Source organism: Mustela lutreola, chromosome 1 (assembly GCF_030435805.1).
Source record: "Mustela lutreola isolate mMusLut2 chromosome 1, mMusLut2.pri, whole genome shotgun sequence".
NCBI classification, from domain to species: Eukaryota; Metazoa; Chordata; class Mammalia; order Carnivora; family Mustelidae; genus Mustela; species Mustela lutreola.
This window is the reverse complement of record NC_081290.1, coordinates 45,836,269-45,853,980: the sequence shown is the minus strand read 5'-3', so window position 1 is coordinate 45,853,980 and position 17,712 is coordinate 45,836,269. Positions and strand designations below refer to the sequence as shown.

At 36.9% G+C, this 17,712-nt stretch overlaps 1 long non-coding RNA gene across 1 annotated transcript in view; it reads right to left on the bottom strand.

Moving 5' to 3' along the window:
- The window catches only part of LOC131825105 (uncharacterized), a 45,671-nt gene that overhangs the window by 11,894 nt on the left and 16,065 nt on the right, over positions 1-17,712 (bottom strand). The window contains exon 2 of the long non-coding RNA XR_009351130.1: positions 300-455. This is a non-coding gene — a long non-coding RNA (uncharacterized LOC131825105). The remainder of the gene's footprint in view (positions 1-299; positions 456-17,712) is intronic.

Sequence of the window (17,712 nt, the reverse complement as noted above, 5' to 3'; positions counted from 1 at the left end):
ATGTATAACTATATTATACACACATACACACATTATACACGCACATATATGTGATCTCCATATGTTATACATTGTAAATAATCTATAATCATACTGATTTAAGCATTAGATTAAGTTTTTATATCATAATTTCATAACCATTCAGTTCTTCTGAAACTTTTGAGTTGAGACCTCCTTTGAAAAAAGTGATGACAGCAATAGACCCTGTTCTCCTTCAGTGTGTTTATGGTTTTAAGTTATTCAAAAATCTTCAACCTCCCCATTTCCAAAGCACATCTATAGAAACTTCAGATTAGTACCTTCCTTGTTGAATCACTTGGGATGCAGGATACAGAGTTTATGGTGTTTCAGGAGTAGGTGTTGGAGATGGCATCGTGCTTCTCAGCATTGAGATTTTGTCACTCGGTTTCCCTGTAGTGTCTCCATAAGGACTTAATCTTGGTCTATAGTGCCACCTTCCAAAAATATATGGCAAAATCAATACTTGTTTTATGCAAACTTAAAAGGGCATAAAATAAAAATTTCCTCCTACAGGCTCCACTCAAGATTTATAATGAATTCCTTTTTTAAACCAGAAACCCTTCCATTCTTTTCCATAACATTGCTAACCAAGGTCACTCTGATTTTCCTTGCTTGCTCTATTAATATTATTTGCTTGGTTATTGTTTTTATTGTACATTAAACAGAATATGTTTAAGTCAATTTGTACTCTTAGATAACTTAAAAATCAGGGTGTGGGCAGTTTCTTAATGTTTTGTCCCCGTATCTGATCTTTGTCTTGCTCTAAAATGCATTCTTTTGTTCTTCCAGCATATTCACTTTCCCCCTTGTCGGTTATTTGCATGGATTTAAAGCATTTCAGCCTCTTGCCAAATCTCTTTTTATCTTAGTTTTTCTCAACCTTAATCTATTTTCCTGTACTAAGTCTGTAATTCTGCCTCCACATTCTTTTATTCCCCATGAACTTATCTCTAATCACAGGCATTTTTTTTTCCTGCATAAAACCTCCAATACCCTGTGTTACTATTCATTCTGCGTGGTTCTCACAGATTCAGTAGATCAGCATTTATATTAGCATTCTGGACCACACAGTCCCATTTTCCCAACCAGCAGCTCTTCCTATAGGTTTCTCAGCCAAATAAGAGAGAGTGTCTGTACTGAAGTTTGTCACTATTAGTATGTGATTTTTTTAGTCATTTGCAGACAATATCATTTGCCACAGGAATAATAAAAATCAAAAGAACAAATTGGAGTAGATTGCAACAATTTGCTCCTTTCCCACCTGAAACATGTGAATAAAGGCCTTGTTGTTTAAAGAAATACATAAAGCAACAATCCAACTCTGACTTTATTTCTTCATTCTGGTTTTAGTGGCTTCAGGTTTACCCTCCTGACTGAATTCTCATAGTAGCAACATGCACGGTATATATATGTATACGTATACATATATATGTATACGTATACATATATATTTTATATATATGTATTTTTTAACCTTTTCCTCTTTCTTTTTTTCTTTCTTTCTTTTGTTTTTTCTTTTTTCCTTAGGACTTTGAGTTTCACCTCATTGCCTAACCTCTCTCCTTTCTCTAAGGAGCAGAGTTCTGAAAACAAAATCCAGCTTGTTAAAATTAGAATCATATATCCTAATGGCAGGGTTTCTTATAAGATAATTCCTTGCTCTTACATCTGCTGGAACTCTGCTGTAGGACCCATGGGGAGATGCTGCAGTGTTCCATTGATGTTCCCAGTGCCACCACTTTGCTGTAGGAGTGTGTCTCGCCTCTCATCCCAGCTACCTCAGAGTATGGGTGGCTTCTGTGGACTTTTCACATTTCCTCTGGCTGTTTCCCCATAGCCTATGCAGTTATAGGGAGGAGGATAAATCCCAAGCACTCTGACTCATCCCCTGGCATACTGAATTTAACGGACTGCGGGTTGTAAATACGGCCATATGGATACAGGCTATGTCTCCACTTTTCCTATCTTACATTATTGATATGTGTGCCCTTAATGCTTTCCTTAGTCAGTTATCTCCCTCCCTTGATTCTCTCTGTTGGCTTTACCATCTCAGTGGCTTTCTTTTTTTTTTTTTTTTAAAGATTTTATTTATTTAATTTGACAGACAGAGATCACAAGTAGGCAGACAGGCAGGCAGAGAGAGAGAGGAGGAAGCAGGCTCCCTGCCGAGCAGAGAGCCTGATGCGGGACTCCATCCCAGTACCCTGAGATCATGACCTGAGCCGAAGGCAGTGGCTTAACCCACTGAGACACCCAGGCGCCCTCTCAGTGGCTTTCTATTTCATTTTTCTTCTCATCTGACTTGGGCTTTAGTGAGTCATTCATTCATTGGTTAGTGCATTCATTCATTCATTCATTCAGTAAACGTTTAACAAACACAGCTGCCTGCACTGTGGGGGAGTACTGAGGATGCAAAAGGAAATAACACAAATGACTCTCACTGGTGAAACAGACTATACAAGGTAAATATATAAGAATTACAGTAATTTATTATTACAACAGGTGTGGAGAAAGAAATAAAATTCAAGATGTGATGGAACATAGAGAATGATGAAAGTGGGGAAGGGAGCCACCTGAGAGTGTATGGGTAGAACAATTCTGCCTACAGATGTCTTTTTAAAAAATTTTTAAAAGATTTTACTTATTTATTGGACAAGAGAGAGAGATCACCAGTAGGCAGAGCAGCAGGCAGAGAGAGAGAGAGAGAGAGGGAAGCAGGCTCCCCGCTGAGCAGAGAGCCTGATGCAGGGCTTGATCCCAGGACCCTGAGATCCTGACCTGAGCCGAAGGCAGAGGTTTAGCCCACTGAGCCACCCAGGTGCCCCCCTACAGATGTCTTAAAAAAAAAAAAAAAAAAAAACTTCAATGAAGGGTAAATTGAAATATACATGAGATCAGTGTTCTAGAAAAGGTAAGAGAAAGCAAGGGCCCTGTGGTGGAAAAGAGGAGAATTGTTAGAAGAATAGGAAAACCTGAGGGGCGAAGCAAAGTTGTAGCATTGCAGCATGGGAACACAATGCAGATGTTATAAAGATGTCGTAAAGACCTTATGAAATATGAACATGTACAGTATTTTTTAATGATGCTAGGAATCAAAAGAGAGTTATAAACTGGAAGTTCAGTTGGCTGGCTTATGTTTATAACAATTATAGCTGATGAGGTAGTCCAAGGGAGAAATGATGATGTCTTAGACCTGAGTAGTGCTAATGATATTAACAGAAATCGATATTTGGGTGTATTTGTAGGTAAGGCTGATATGTTGTCCTATGGTTCTTTGGGACTTGTCATTCATCCTTCAATGTTACTTGATAATTTTTACATCTTCATAAGATAACCAAATGTTTTACTTTATGTGTAGAATGATCCCAGTTAGGTGTTCAAGTTGTTTCCAGTGACCTGTTTTGTCTGGGCCTAATATAATTATTTAGGAGGGAAGAACAATATTCATGTAGAGCTATTATTAGCAATGGGAAAATCAAATGGTAGGCCAATGGGAGATTTGGTTGGTGACAAGAATCCATGACTTAGATTTTACTGCTATTTGTATTATACCAACATTTTAAAGAAGATGTAAGTGAATATTGTTAAATAATAATAGATAACCTTGAAAATGACTATAAAATATTTGTCTCTGATACGAAAGCTGCTATTGGGGAATCCATTTTAAATATTGCTTTTTTCAATCAAAATAAAGAAAATGTCCCAAGATGTAAAACATGTTCCCTCATGATTCCTTATTATAGAATATAGTATGTAAAAGTTCAGCACAGAGATCAAGGCTCTTCAAAATCTACCCTGATCACCTTTATTGGTTGTTATTCCTAACACATGGTTTATGCTTTTGCCACATATTTTTTTAAAATATTTTATTTATTTATTTGTGAGAGAGAGTGAGCTGGTAAGAGAGGGTGAGAGGGAGGAGCAGACTCCCCCCTGAGTGGGGAGTCTAATGCAGGATTCGATATTGGGACTCCAAGATCATGACCTGAGCCAAAGGTAGACAATTAGCCCACTGAGCCACCCAGGGGCCCATGCCACACTTGATTTTTAAATTATTCTTTCAATACCTTCTCCTCCCCCCCCCCCCCCGGTAAATTACTTATCCTTGCTATTGTTCTTACTTCGAATGTTTTCTTCTTGTTTAGCCAAGTCTAAAATTACTACATCAAGTACCTCTACAAATATAAACTCTGTGAAAATTACCGAGGTCGCCGATGACCTTTCCTCCTACATTCCCATAGCACTTACTACACATGTTTATTTATTTATTTTTTAAAGATTTTATTACTCTATGAAAGAGAGAGAGAGAGAGCCAAGCATAGATAGGGGAAGGAGCAGACGGGGAGGAAGAAGCAGATCCCCCACTGAGCAGGGAGCCTGATGTGGGGCTGGATCCCATGACCCTGGGACAGTGACCTGAGCTGAAGTCAGATAGATGCTAACCAGCTGAGCCACCCAGGCACCCCATATACATGCTCAGTTTGGCAGAGTCTAATTTTTATATAGACACGTTTGTATCTCTTTCTCTTCCACTGTTTAGAAGTTGCTCCTCCGAGCCACTGATACTCGCTTTTTTCCTTTGCACATTGACTGTACAGAGCAGGAGGCTACCAATAAATAGGTGGCGAACTGAATAAAACCCTACTTCACCTTACCGTAATCTAACCACAAACCACAATAATTAAATTAACGTACAGTCTGGGCGAGATACAGGAACCACTGTGCTCTAGTTTCCCTGAGGTGACCCCTCAAGGCAGGCTCCACTTGTAATTCCATAGGGACCATAGTGATGTTTCCATGACATGCGTACATTATCTTGGTTTCACAAAATAGTGGGTTGCATGCTTTCTACATTTGATCATCACAGAGGCCAAGACCCATAGCAGCTATTTTGCTAGTCGTTCTCCTGCATCATCTCAGCTAATTCCACAACGTCGGTTTAGGTGGATAGTAGCTAATTCCATGCTGGAAAGAGAAAGGAGTTAAGCAACTTTCTTATGCTCTCATAGCAGGGAAATATCATTCTGGATGCGTTTGACCCCAGAGTACATTTTCCTCTGCAATTCCACTGACCAGGAGAAACGCATCATCTTAGAAAGCGATAGGCACGCATATTAAGTCTCTGTTGCCCACACTAAGAAACAGGGAAGCCCGCGTATACTACTTACCTGCAAACCTGCGGTGTTCAGTAGGTGTTAAAAGGTTTGCTGTTGGCCAACCACTAAGGGGCAGTGATACACAACAATCCGCTCACTGTGGCTCTGAGCAGTGAGTCATGGCAGCTGCGAGTCCATTGCAAGGAAAAGAATTGAATCCTCTTGGTTTTATTTCTCAGTAGAGAACTGGAGCAGAAACAAAGCAAAACACTTTGTCTCCCTCCAGGATCTAGTTATACCTTTTACTAAGACAAACACATCACATTCAATTCTTTTCTCCCACGGCTGATGAGAGAGAAATACATTCAAAGAAGCAGCCAGAGCCGCCAGATTACTCTCACACAAAAATAAACGGTAGCTTTGTTTACAGAACTCTTTCTCATTTTTGCCCACCGCCTTGTGATCATAGAGGCAAGCAAGTTAACATCTAGCCTGAGAAGATATTCTCTTTTCATGGCTGGCGTTTAAGATTTCAAATGGGCTGTAATGTCTGAATGCTCGGCCTCCAGCAATTAGTGTCCTGGTAGCTAATGTTCTCTGAGCGCTATCAGATCCAGGCACTTTGCATAATATCCTCAGATACTGCTTTTACACTAGGCAAGCTTTGGATGCAGGGAAATTGCTGGTATAAAGGTTAGGGGGGGAATCCTCGCACTAAAGTTGACATGCTGTATTGATCGAGCTCGAAATCCAACCATTCCTGAGACAGATGGGGGAGCTCTGAGACTCTCAGTCCAAAAATCGCATCAGCGGCTGCTGATGCCTCTGCATATGCTGACAATAGCTACAGTCTGAAAAGCAGGGTTTACACGCCTGAAATAAATTGTTTTGATTAGAACCTTTAGGAGAGAAAGTCATAAGGTACGGTTTTATTGACTACTTGCCAAACAACACAGACCCATGCACTGTAAGCTTGTTTTGCTCGTGTAAGTCAAGCACCGACTAGGCTTTTATTTTCTCGGGGTGTAATATATTATCATTTACTCTGAATTATTGCGCACATGGCATACGACGAAGCAGCATTAATTCTCAAGTATTGCTGACCTCTGTGTCCATGTCTGTTTGTTTATTACCTTATTTCCTTGCTGCAGGTGTATCCTGCTAATTTTGTGTAATGGAGACTGCTTTGGTGACTTACTAATCTATTAAGAGTTGTGGCCCACAAAGTGAGTTCAAAAAGCTGCCAGCGGACGCCGAAGAAACAAATTGTAGAGAGAATAATCATATAACTAGCTGTATTAATAATGCCTTCTCTCCTTTTTCTACCCTTCTTCCCTGAAGCATATTTTTTTCTCCTGCAGAGAGCTTCCTCTTAAGCTGTTGCTGTTTTTCAAAAACAAGACAATTCAGTGCAATCAACCAAGCAAAATTTGGACAAATCGTTGTAAAATGCAAAATTAGAAGCCAGCTTTTTTTTTTTCCTCCTGAAGCTGGACCCGTGTTATATTTTCCCTCAAGAAAGGAATTGATTGTGATCCTCTTTTCCTGACTCCATGCAAGGAGATTACACTTCTGTCTTACTTTCTTAGCCTGTTTATGCAGGTTTCAGAGTTGGCTATTATAGATAGAATTTAGTAGACACAAGGCTTATTGTATTACTACCTGTAATGACACTATCTTGCATCTAGTGCACCTGCATGAAATCAGCATCTTGGCTGAGAGAGAAAATTGTGTGTGCATGTCTCCATACGCAGACTTTTTTGAGAACTAATAAAATGAAAGAAAGGAAACCATATATATTATATCATCTATTTTATTATGGACACTGTATTCCATGTTTTACATGTATCATTTCATTTTATGTCAAATCACCAAAAAAAAAATACAACTAACAAATATATACTGCTATACCTATTAAGGGTAAACTTTGGCTCATCAGTCTTTTGGTATTTACTAATCCCACTACAGTCTAACGTTGTGTCAGTTTAATTAATCAATTAATAAAGTGAATGTAGAAAATAATGACTTCCCTCTAGGATTTTATCATCCATTCAAGAGATATGAATCACTGCATTTCATTGTTAGCTATGAAATGCTAAATGTCAAATGATTATTAAAGCAATGTAATAAGATATCAATAAGGGCCAGATATTACTGTTCAAACAGAACAATAATTTATTTCATATAATAAATGCCTATTTAAAAAAGGACATGTAGTAATTAAAATGGCAACCCCAGTATATATGGCTAACATTTGACCAATAGGTCTCCACGTTTCATAAATTGTTCTTAATATGTGCTGACACCACCAGATTCTAAAGTGGTGAGATCCAGGGTCTCAATTTTTAATAACTCATTTGAATGACAAGTTGCCTAGCTTTCAATTTATATGCTGCAGGAGAGCTAAAGGTAGAATTAAATCTGCTAGAATCTGCACCTCGGATTTTTGGGGTTAGCTCTGAAATATAGGACCACAAATTCTGAATTTCATCGTGCAATTTGCCTTATCAGAAACTCACAAATGCTAATTGCAGAATGCCTGTCATTTTGCTAAAATACACCAACACAGTATTGCTGTAATGCATGCCATGGAGATTCTTGTTATTGTTATTACGAAAAAAATAAAAAGATTTTTATATGAAATTTCTTTTTTGTTAAGATTTTATTTATTTGACAGAGACAGTGAGAGAGGGAATACAAGCAGGGGGAGTGGGAGAGGGAAAAGCAGGCTTCTCGCTGAGCAGGGAGCCCGATGCAGGGCTTGATCCCAGAGTCCTGGGATCATGACCTGATCCGAAGGCAGACACTTAATGACTCAGCCACCCAGGCGCCCCTACTTGAAATTTCTAAACATATCTCTATATGCCAGAAATACCAGGTGTGATTTTATGGGGTTCACTTGCCTAGACAACGTCTCTCATTCAGTTATGCCCTGAGAATGTGGGGCTGTTGGATGAAGCAGGAATATGTAGCTCAAGCACACTGCAAGGGTTAAATGCTGTCCCTCTGCTGTCAAGCATCCGGGAGGGTCATAAGCACTGCAGTAAATGGAGCATCATTTATTACCTCTGTCTCTTTCACTGTGTTTTTGAGAGGAAGTATTGGCACTTAGTTTGCAACAGATTTGATCTTCTGTTCTCTGAGGAAATGCTGTCACTGGTATTATTTACTCTCTGAGCAACAAATCCTCATAAATTATAATGGTTCTCCAGACAGCCATTTGCAAATTTAATCAGGGATAATTTCCTTGCCTTTTTCAATTAGCCCCAAATTATATTCAGGCGCTGTAATATACTAAGTCCTCTTCTATATTTATTCTGGAAATAGGACTACAACAAGCTTCCAATCTAAAAGAAAGTGTACAGATTAAAATACATCTACCTTATAGCCTATTTTAAAAACACTGTTTTTATATATATATATATATATATATATATATATATATATATATATATATATGATACTTCTTTTGTTTTAAAGTACTTAAGTACTGCAAAAGATTCTAGGTCACCTTTGTACCAAAACATTTTATTGCTTCCCAAAGACAACAGACCCCACTCAAATAACCAATAATCATAGAATGTTAACATAAACTAGAGCATTATCCCTATAACACAGACTTTGAAGACAGATGGACCTAAATTTGCATTCTGCCTCCACCATTCACTAGGCATATGACCATGAGAATATTTTAGCTTCTCTAAGATTCCGTTTCTTCAAATGTAAAATGGAATAATACTAACACATCTCTCACACAATTATTAAATTAAATGATATAACAGATATAAATAATGTAGAGAAATTTAGACACAGTGTTCAATAAATGATAGCTATTATGGATAGCTCACTTCACCTCTCTTTTTTAAATGAGATAACCAGGGTAACCTGAAAGAATTTAAATAACTACCAAGGATCATATGAAGAGTTGGGGTAGCCTCGGGTATTGAACATGTGTCTCCGGTTTGGGATCACTTTTTATTAAACTCTTTGCGGCAGCTGAGTTCAACACCCAGCTATAGATAATTCCCCGAGCAGTTTATTCACTGTTTAGTGAAGGTCCCACCATTTTTTTCAAATAATGGTGTAGAGGAGGAGGAGGAGTGGTCCCTCACCTCTGGATATTGCCCTTGAGATTTCAATTACATTTTTTTTTAAAGATTTTTTTTTTCAATTTATTGGTTTGACAGAGAAATCACAAGTAGGCAGAGAGGAAGGCAGAGACAGAGAGGGAAGCAGGCTCCCTGCTGAGCAGAGAGCCTGATTCGGGGCTCCATCCCAGGACCCTGAGATCATGATCTGAGCTGAAGGCAGAAGCTTAACCCACTGAGCCACCCAGGTGTCCTCAATGACAATTTAAAGTTTATTTCAAACTGTTCTTACATTTGGACCTGGTACTGTTGGACACTGAGGCAGGATGGAGTTGAGTGGACTCAAAAACCAGGACTCAAGTCTGAACTGATGTTAATAAACTAAGTAAAGCATCGAGCAAGGGGCAAGTGTAGGGTAGCCTCTATCGATTGAAAGAATAATATTTCTCTTCAAGAGATGGAACATGAGGAGATGGTTATAGCTGGAAGTTGTATTTGATCTATTTTTTTTTTTTTTGCATTCTTCTTATAAAGTTATTCTGGGAGTTAATAATGAGAGACACCAAAGAAATATGTGAAGAGGCAACCTGAAAGCTAAGCACACAGTAGCACACAGCTACATAAATACATTTCTTTTTAAACAATTAGATTAAATACTAGTAGAAATTGCAACAGGCAGACAATAACAATTTTTTAAAAAATAAAGACAATAATCTATAATTTTTGTGTCAGCATCACCCCAAACCTTAGCATTGTAAAGATTTAGCAAACCAAATAGATAATTTTTTTAAAGATTTTATTTATTTATTTGCCAGACAGAGATCAAAAGCAGGCAGAGAGGCAGGTGGGTGGGGAGGGGGGTTTGGGATAGCAAGCTTCCCGCTGAGCAGAGAGCCCGATGCGGGCCTTGATCTCAGGACCTAGGATCAGGAAGGCAGAGGCTTTAACCTACTGAGCCACCCAGGCACCCCTAGGTAATTTAAAAGAAAAATAATCCCAAGTCAAGGAAATATTAACAATAAAAAAATGTTTGCCAAAAAGAAATCTTGTAGTTTTAACATGCCCAGTACTACATAGGATTAAATTGAGCCAAACAGTAAAATAATCGCATTCTACTCCTGTCATTAATTTTGGCTTTGAGATTACATTATATTTTGATCCTTTTTTTTTTTTTATTAGGAAAGAAATTCAACATCCAATCCTTTTCTAAATCAGAAAAGATCCAAAGTATACAGACTTTTAAGCTCTGGAGTCATTTTATTAATCTATGAAAAACATGTTTTTGTAAGTACGTATTTGTATATGTGGGTTGATGAATACTGGTAGGTATCAAAAATGGTATGTGGAAATAGAAATATATATATATATATATATATATATATATATATATATATATATATACACATATATATAGAAAGAGAGAGAGAATTAGAATCTTTAAGTCATCCTAATAAATAACACTTCTCTTCCTTCCCCAGATTTTTTAAATTAATATCTTTTTTAAAAAGATTCATTTATTTATTTGAGAGAGAGTGAGTAGGAGGAAGGGCAGAGCAAGAGGATGAAAGAGAATCTCAAGGGGAGCAGATTCCCCACTATGGTTGGAACTGACCCAGGTCTTGATCCAATGACCCTGAGATCATGACCTGAGCCAAAATCAACAGCTGGACTCAACTGTGTGAACCACCCAGGTGCCTCTAAATCAATGTCATAAAAAAAGAAAAATATATGGAGGACAAAGTATCATCTCATTTACTGATAAAGATTAAGCTAGAAAACATCAGTTGGTGTTGCAGTAAGTGGTTCTATTGAGTAACCCCCCAAACAAAATAGATACGAACAAGAATGGATGTGTCAACCCATCCCAGTGGCATTCTTTGGTCTCATTACAACTCTTAAGATTTTAGCTCATAGACTTGATTCTTTGAATCTTTGTCCACATTAATATAAATCCTGGAAGGTTTAATACATAATCAAGAACATAAAAACAGTGATTTATTACAAGAAAGTGAAACAGTATCTTAATACTTTGATCCAATAAGAACTAGAATGTTGCCTCAAATATCTTGCCATCCCCAAATCTCCAGTACAGCAACATCACTTTCGCTAATGCGGTATCCATTTTCACTCAGCTTAACGATTAGCTTCCACAAGTATTGTGCATGCAGCATTTACTTTGCACTGGTAGTTTACCCAAGGAATATGGATATGTCACATCTGTTTAGCTTTAATGTACCTAACATACAACATAAAGGATCATTTTTATATCTTTCATACTTTTGCAATTTAATATGTTTAATAAATCTTAAGTGCTTCACGTTTGTATTGTTTTACACTTTTCATAATGTTGCACACTCAAAATCCATCCTCTACTCTACTCAAATACATACATATAAATATGTATTTATTTGGGCCCTGGCAAAGAATATATATATATATATATATATATATATATATATTCTATGCCAGTACTGTTTTTAACAGAATACGACTCTGTTGTCTCTATTCAAAAATCTCACCCAAGGAATAGTGGCGTTGTATCGCAGCTATTCTTTTTTTTCTTTTTTTATTTTTAAGATTTTATTTATTTAACATACAGAGATCACAACTAGGCAGAGAGACAGGCAGAGAGAGGAGGAAGCAGGCTCTCCACTGAGCAGAGAGCCCGATGCAGGGCTCGATCCCAGGACCCTGGGATCATGCCCTGAGCTGAAGGCAGAGGCTTTAACCCACTGAGCCACCCAGGCGCCCCACAGCTATTCTTAATGAAGCAACATAGGCTTTTCTCATTGTCTTCTGAACTCCATCATCTCAAAAGTAGAAGAGAAGAAAAGGTCTGTGAGGACATCCTGTAGAAAAGACTTTTAAATGTACTATTTTGCATATCCCCATCCTTTCTGTTGGTATATACCTATCAGAGCAGACAAAGGAATCTAAAGTTTTATGCCTAGTTGTTAAGCCCTTAATAACAATGGCTAAAACATTTATTAATTATTATCTTTTTGTAGTAAAGTTAATAGAATACTCATGGGAGAAGGTAATATGAAGTAACAATTGTCCTATCACTATTTGCTCTAGTAGTCAAACTGAAACCATCTGGTTGAAATTGAAAACATGAAGCTGCTTCATCTATCTCCTTCCAAATATGGATATGTTTAGAAATCTCAAGAAGTTGGCGCCTGGGTGGCTCAGTTGATTGAGACACAGACTTTCAGTTTAGGCCCAAGTCATGATCTCAGGGTTGGGAGACCAAGCAGGGCACTGGGCTGCACGCCCCGCCGAGTCTGCTTGCGATTCTCTCCCGCCACTCCTCCCTTGACTTGTGTGTGTGCTCCCTTTCTCTCTCTCAAATAAATAAATCTTAAAAAAAAAAAAAAAAAAAAGGTAAAAAAGAAAAAATAAATCTCATGAGGATACTGTTATTATTATTATATTTTAAATATCAGTAAACAATAATAATAACACCTCCAATAGAGTTAAATATGGACTTCTCTCTGTTCTTAGATTTACTTTTGCCTAGAGAAGGAAGATGAACTTTTCTCGTGGGTAAGGCCGAGAGCTAAGAATTTACAAATGGGACCCAGCCCCATTCTCTCTCTAGTACACCTGCTAGAAGAAAACACATGCTGCATTACCTTCCTGAAAGCTTTGCAGGGTCAGGACCGCATGGAGGAGTGTAAGTTTCCACAACACTTGAAACTGAGTGGACAAGTTCAATTTCAGTGTGTAATCTGAGCCAGCCCACAAGGCTAACAGACTGAAAGACAATTTCTCCCATTTAACCTTTATCAGCATTCTTGGTGTTCTCTTGATCTCCATCGGTCTGATCCCTGTGTCTCTTAATTGATTCCAACCAGAGCATGAAAATAATGCTATTTAGTAAACACCCCTCAAGTTGCAACAATAGCTCACATTTATTGATGTTTCATTTGTTTGAATTTTACAAATTTATATTGCTTACAAACTCCCCCAAATTATGATTCAGAGTTTCACAAGTGTTTATTTACCTCTATAGCAAAGTTATAGTTTTCATTATATTGATAACAGATTTTATTAACTTTTCATAACTTAGATTCAGTAGGACATGAATAAAATCTCAATGATCATAAAAGACAGTGACAACAAGATCAAATGCAGAAGAAATCAACTGTAGTAACATCTAAATGTGTGGGAGAATTTGCAAGCAGAATGTGAATTGCCTTTTTTTAATAGATTTTAATTATCTCCACTTCCAGGAAATCATAGTATTACCAGGTTTTTAATGGAAAGAGCTCCAAGTTTTTCAATCCTTGAATATTATTGGAGTTTCAAATTTTTTTTTAATTTTTCTACAACAGCTTAAAATCATTAGTCTGATATTTCCCTGATTTTTCACAGATTCAGTCATATAGACAGAGCGTCTTCAACAAAACATTTTGTGCCAGAATTTGTCTTGGTATGAACCATTTCAAAAGGATCTTTAATATGTCTTTGTTTAATATATTAACAAATGAAACATCAAGTGAACTGGTTTCCTTTATAGCCACGAGATATTGCTCTTCTTAAGAACATATATTTAGGTACATGCATTTTGACTCTCCACATTTTTTAATCTTTGTATTGTATTTATTATATTTCATTTTACACTTAAGCTGACCTTATCACCACCACCCCCTCATATCTGGAGAAAATGAGCGAAAGAGGAAAAAATTTTCAGATTCCCTTAACTCCCTCTTGTATTTTTTGTCCTTCAAGTATAGAATGATACATTATCGGTAGGCCAAGTGCTTTGAGTTCATTTCCCATTTATAAAAATCCAAGCATGCAAATATCCCTGTGCTCTCCGAAATGCAAGCTCAATTTAAGCTATGTCACTGAGGAACAAAAGCAATTAAATTAGCCTTCCCTGTTCTCCTTGATGCCTTTCTCCTGACCATACCACTTTACTGATAATTTGTCTCAAAAATCATGTCAAGAGAGCTCAAGATCAAACTCTTATGGTCCTCACTACCATAAGCCTCACTTCACCTCTGCAAGGAAAAGGTTTGGGTGAGACTGACTTCCCTATTTGCTTTCCACTCTGATGAAAACTTTCCTCAGGGGCCCTGGCTCTCTTCATTGACACTGATGTGCTCTCATTCCAAACTTAAACTTTCATTTCCACTTTAAAAGTCATTGATGTGACCTTCGCTGTGGAAGCATAATGATTAGAATTAACAAACACACCTAATATTACTGTCAGTTTACTTTTGCTGATGATTTCCCTTGTCCGTCTTATAATTTTAAACCTGGAAAGGAGCTAAAGCCCCCGCCAATAAATAAATAATAAAATAAAATAAAATAAAATAAAATAAAATAATAAAATAAAATCACTGTGTCATTTCATGACTAACATGCAATCATTTGGTGACTAATACAAATTCAGTGAATAGCCTGAATGGGAAAGTTACTTCCTGAGAATTTGGGAATAGTAACTAAGTCCTAATTAATGTAATAAATAAAGGCAAGAATATAATTTTAAAATCCAGGGTGATAATCACAAATAATCTTAAAAGTCTATTCTGAGTGCTTTGCACTTAGAAAGAATCATAGTCCAGATTATGTATACATTATTATATGTAGACAGCCCATACCCAAATACCCAATATTAGCATTTGTTGATTGATTTAACATTTTTCTGGTGACTGATTTTTTTTTTCATCTTCCCTAAACATTTTGATGAAATAGATTTATCCCATCTCTCAGTCAGATTACTTGCGTATATTCTCTGACATCTCAGAAGTAATCATAAAATATGGAAAATATAGAAGCAATTATAAAATATGGAAAATATAATCAAACCCATCAAGACATACCCCTTCATAGCAAAACTAAGCAAATGCACAAAGATAAAATACACATAGTGACGTTAGTCTGTGGATTTCTGGATGGGAAACTGGTTGTTTTTATTATATGATTTTATGTGATTATATTTTTCCTTTTAAGAATATCAGAGGCAATGTCTCTTGAATGATAATGGAAAATCATCATTAACAAATTAAGAATCTATAGACATACGATGGGAAAAATGTGAATAAAATGCTAAGCATTGCTTTGAGTTGGATCAAGGAATACCGATATGCTTAACTGTCACTTTTTTTAAAAAACCTTTTGGAACCAACCTGTGCAAAATAGCAGGAAGAAATGTCAACCAAGACACACTGTCCATCAGACTATGGCACAGTACAAGCATCTGGTAAATATATTAAAGTCCCAGAGGAAATCACTTGGAGCATTGACACTTTATATTTTTATACTTATGCTAAAGGCAAAAAGTTAAATGCAATTGTGCCCATATACATTTATATATCTTTTTACAAAGAGCTAAATTATTTGGGAGATGATGAAGCTGAATGACCCAGCGAGTAGTAGGACGTATTTAATGATGTTATAAGGGAGAAGAATGGCCTTCTCTACAGAATCACACTTCTGTATTGGACCTCCTCTCCCTTTCTTGCTCAAAGGGGCTGTTCCTAGTGACACCGGGAATAGCTAACAGTTCTGCTAACTGTACACAGTTGGAGAAGAAACATAGCTAAATTCTTCTGCCCTGTCTTCTGAGGAGGTCATTCTTTCAAGCAGTAGCTTTAGCAATTCAGTTCAATTTGGAGGAAATGAGTTTTTGTTACTTGACTACCTGTTCTCAGAAATACCTTTAGCTTGTCAATAGGAAAGGTCCACTTGGGGTTCAGTCAATGCATAAAGGAGGTTTTTCAGTCACAAGAGATTCTTACCTTTCAATAGAGCTACTTTCCCACCTTTCCTTTCCCAGGCTATCCCCAGGCTTTCTCTTACAGTTGTATTGTTTGAAAACCATTACCCTTAGTAATGGTATGAGGATTGTGATCTAAAACTTGACTGTAACCATTTCAAAGTGCTAAAGTTAGTGGTAATGCCACCTCAGAGACTAAAGGAACACCAACTGAATTGAAATGTTCTCTTGTTAATGGAAAAGAAAAATAAAAAACCAAAAAAAAAAAAAAAAAAAAAAAAAAAGCCCTCTACAACTTCAGGGAGAGTGAGCAAGAATGATTCTCACAACGCCAAGAACAGCAGGGAGCTCTCCTATACGTACACTGAAATAATCATGTCTTGGTCATGTTGGGTATAAATTTCTATTAAGAGGTAACTTGGGTCTTTGTGCTGTAGGCTTTTGGGCTCTCAGGAGGAATAAAAAGGCCTCCCTGGGAAAACTGGGTACCACTAGATAAAGGATATCTAAATGGCCTGGGGTGGAAATATGACACATTTCCTAATATGTCAGAACAGAATCAGAATCTGACATTAGCCTCCAAATGGCACTAATTCAGAAACCCATTTTTAATCAACTTGGCTATTTCCATATGTCTATTTTTATAGTTCTTGCCTGTCACCCTAATTTAAAGTCACTTTGACAAGAGTGCTATTTTGGGCTTCCATTTCTAGTCCGTCTATATGTCTCTGTGTTTTCTGACTTTTTAACTTAAGTTGTAATCCCAACTAGATATGAGAATAATAAGTATGCTAGATTGTGCCTTATTCACAGTTGGAATTCAGGAAATGCCAACTATTTCTTATAAATATATAATTTGTTTCATTCCTGTAATTAATCGTGACCTTACGAATAAAATAGTAGCTTTTCTGACTCTAGATCAAAAGTCAGTATTCTGAGAGATCAGATCTCTTGCTAGAGTGGCATAGATGCTTTAGATGTTCAATGAATATTAATCGATGGTGATGGAAATATTAATGAATAGTAGAAAGTGATACTGTAAAAATGCAGCAGATAATATCTTTTTAAGTTAAAATTTAGGGATGGAAAAAGTCCACACACACACACACTTTCTGTTTTTTTTTTTTTTTTAAATAAACTAATTTTCGGATACAGAGAGTCATGTAAGGACTGGGAGTTTCTATTCCTTTTTGAAAAATCTCTTCCTATAATTTTTACCAGTCTGTTTCTAAAACAAGCCAGCTTTAAATTGTATTGTCAAAAGGGTAAATTTCTGTACATCGATGAAGCTGTTGCATTAAGTTCAATAGCCATTCTTTTAAAATGAATAGTTTACTAGAGCTGTATCCACTCTCCAATTTTCAAAAATGTATATAGGTAAATTTCTCATTTTTATTTATGGTGCCCTGGAAAAAATAATTGCTGAGTTACAAGGCACAATAGCTATGTTTCAGATTTACAGCACATGCATATATCTTTCAGGATGCAGAACTCTTGCACAGTGTGATATGCATTGGGCATGCATCAAAAAGAATTTCCAAACTGTGTATTGGCATGTGGAAGGGAGGTCGGATTATCACTGATATCAAGATATTAATTATTCAGTTTCACTGCCATGCATTATGAATAATGTATACAGCATTTAATGGCAAAACAGCAGTTCCCATCAGCATGCAATACTCTATCAAGTATAGGGACACCACGGCATTAATAATATAATTAATTGGTCCTGGGTCCTAGTATGAAGGCTTCATCTTCATCAGGACTAGTAAGACAA